Source organism: Papilio xuthus, unplaced genomic scaffold, assembly GCF_000836235.2.
Source record: "Papilio xuthus unplaced genomic scaffold, Pxut_1.1 DF829758.1, whole genome shotgun sequence".
In the NCBI taxonomy this organism is placed as follows: domain Eukaryota; kingdom Metazoa; phylum Arthropoda; class Insecta; order Lepidoptera; family Papilionidae; genus Papilio; species Papilio xuthus.
This window is the reverse complement of record NW_013528891.1, coordinates 6,297-9,277: the sequence shown is the minus strand read 5'-3', so window position 1 is coordinate 9,277 and position 2,981 is coordinate 6,297.

The following is a 2,981-nucleotide window of genomic DNA, read 5'->3' as shown; positions in this document are numbered from 1 at the left end:
TTTTTTTAACGCGGGAAATGCGTTTATGCACTTCGCCGTCCGTGCTGCGGGGGCAGCAGGGACGGTTTCGTGTGGGACTCCCAGCCTGGGAACAAGACCGAACTACCCACTAAACCCCGCGGTGCTCTCCTACGCCCAACCGGACCGTGGCATCTACGTTACTTTACGGCCCGGCCCGGCTAGGGGGGAGCCCCCCCCCCCTTGGTAGGGGCTCGACACTTGTAGGGAGGGGTCATATCTTAGACCCCTCCCATCACCCTATGATGAAACCCTCCTCAGAACACGAGAGAGGAGGGCCATCCGCCACAATTGGCGCCACAGGGTCCCCGACCCGTCCGTAGGTAGGTAGGTTAGGTTAGGTTATTTTTTTTTTTTTTTTTTATAGAGCGGCTTGGTGCCGCTCTGGCTTACACCCCCGACAATTTTGAGTCAGAGACCTTGTTCATCTTTCTAAGTTATTACATTTTTACATTTACATTTTTGAATTTTTAGTTATAATCCAGTTTACTTTACATTTTTACATTTTACATTTTTTTAATTTTTTAGTTACAGTCAATTTTGCTTTACATTTTTACATTTTATGAATTTTACGAATGAATGAATTTTACAGATTAATTACTTTTATATTTTACATTTTTACTCAATTTACATTTTATCTTACTTTACATTTTAATTTTATTTTACATTATTTATTTATTTTACATTTACATCTTACATTTTTATCTTTATTTTACTCTTTTTAATTTTATTTTACGGTTTTAGTATTACCAATATGGTCTGCTTGCTGGCACTTCTCTCTGAGTATTAGAAAATACCCTCAAGGAAGTACCACTAGTTCTAATTTTGAATTTTTGCCAAAGTTTTTACATTCCACATTGATATTACTAGTCCTTTTTATTGCTTTTAATTGTCCTTTCCGCTATTGTTTTACAAAATTCTAAAAATTTTTCCCTGGTTTCTTTATTCTCTATTATTTTATTTATGTTTTCTGGTTTTATTTTAATATTTATTTCTTGTTCTACATCGTATCTTTGTCTATTATATATAGGACAATCTACTATCAAATGTAAGACGTCTTCTTCGGTTCCCGACTCGCATGAGCACGACGGGTCCTCCTTGCACTTAAAACGATGCAAATATTTGGAGAACCCGCCGTGCCCCGTGAACACCTGCACTATTATTGCCTCCATCTCGATTTTTCTAACTATTTTATATGCCTCTATCGCGTTTGGGAAGAAGATTTTTGTCGTAGAGGCTGTCGTCCCTTCCATATATCTCCGGTTCCATTCGTCAAGCGAGTCCTTTCGGATTTGTCGCTTGACGAATGAAACCGGACATTTGTCGTAATCGGCCTTCCTTTTAGTTTTTAACGCAGCCTCTTTTGCCAACTCATCAGCCCTTTCATTTCCGACCGTTCCGATATGCGCTCTAATCCAGTATAATTTTATTCTTCTGCCTTGTTTCCTAATCTCTTTTATATTGTTCCTTACCTGTACTGCCAGAGGGTGGTTCGCGTTAGGGTTTATGACCATTTGTAGGGCCGATCGGGAATCCGACAGGATGTTGTGGCAACATTCTGAGGAACTTCGCGCGCATTTAACCGCTTCGTTAAGCGCCAGTAGTTCCGCCTGAAAGACGGTGCAATAGTTTTCCAGTTTCAGCTTTCGGGTTTTGGTTTCCGCATCACCGTGCCATACGGACAGTGCGGCTCCAACCTTACCCTCCAGCTTACTCCCATCCGTGAAAATGTTTATACCATTTTCTGACGGCATTGCACCGTCTTCCAGGCAGTCGAACTCTAGCTCCGTCCCGTCCGCTGGATGCGCCATGTCTCTCCAGGACGTTCTCTTTTCTATTTCTCGATCCCCTACCACCCGCCGGGACACACCTCTTTTGACCTCATACAGGGCGGCTGCTTCCTGGACTCTGAGGTCCAGCGGTAGTAGTCCGGCGAGCAGCAGGGAAGAGTTTAGTGAGACCGTCCTGTAGGCTTTGACGATTTTTTGAACGAAGCCCCTCTGAACGGCTTCCAACCTCCTTCTAACCGCCTTCTTACGCGTAGCCGGCGACCATGCACTCGCAGCGTACATAATCACCGGCTCCACGACCGCCGTGTAGATCGTTCTGACCACCCCGGGGGACAACCCCCATTGGACCCTGGCTGCTCTGGATAGCTGGGCGTACAGGCCTTGCACTTTCCTGCAAACGTTTTCTACGTGCTGGTTAAAGGTTAGCCTGTCGTCCAGCGTTAGCCCAAGTATCTTGAATTCCCTAGAGAGCTCAATGTCGCCCCCGCCCATGCGCAAGCGTGGGGTGTCGTAATTTAGCTTCCTCGTTATCACCATTGCTTTTGTTTTGGATGGTGCGAAGTTTAGCTTGTTTACGACACCCCACTCATGCACACGTGCGAGGGTTTCATTGGCTCTCATTTGGAGGTCGTAGGCATTGTCCCCCGTGAAGGCCAGCACGACGTCGTCCGCAAAGGCTTGGCAGTACTCTCCTGCACTCTCGAGTTGTTTTAGAAGGGGGTCTAACAACATGTTCCACAGAGTGGGTCCCCCGATCGACCCCTGCACGCACCCTTTTGAGGTGGTTTTAGCCCATTCCGCTCCGGCATACCTGACGCGAACCATCCTGTTACTAAGGTAACTATCGATGATTCGCCTCAGGTACACCGGGCAGTTGGCCTCGGCCAGACCACAACGGATGGCCGGCCACCATGCGTTGTCGAAAGCCCCCTCTATGTCGAGCGACACTAACACGATGAGCTTCCTTTCAGAAAGCCCCGCGTGTATGTGCCGCAACAGATCATAGAGGGAGTCCTCCGTGCATCGCTGCGGCATGAAACCGTATTGCCTCAAACTAATTTGAGGCAATATGTGCCACCTCATGCGACGGACCACCATCTTCTCAAAAATCTTCCCGAGCACGGGCAGCAAGCCGATGGGCCTGAAGGATTTCGGGTGCGTATAGTCACTTTT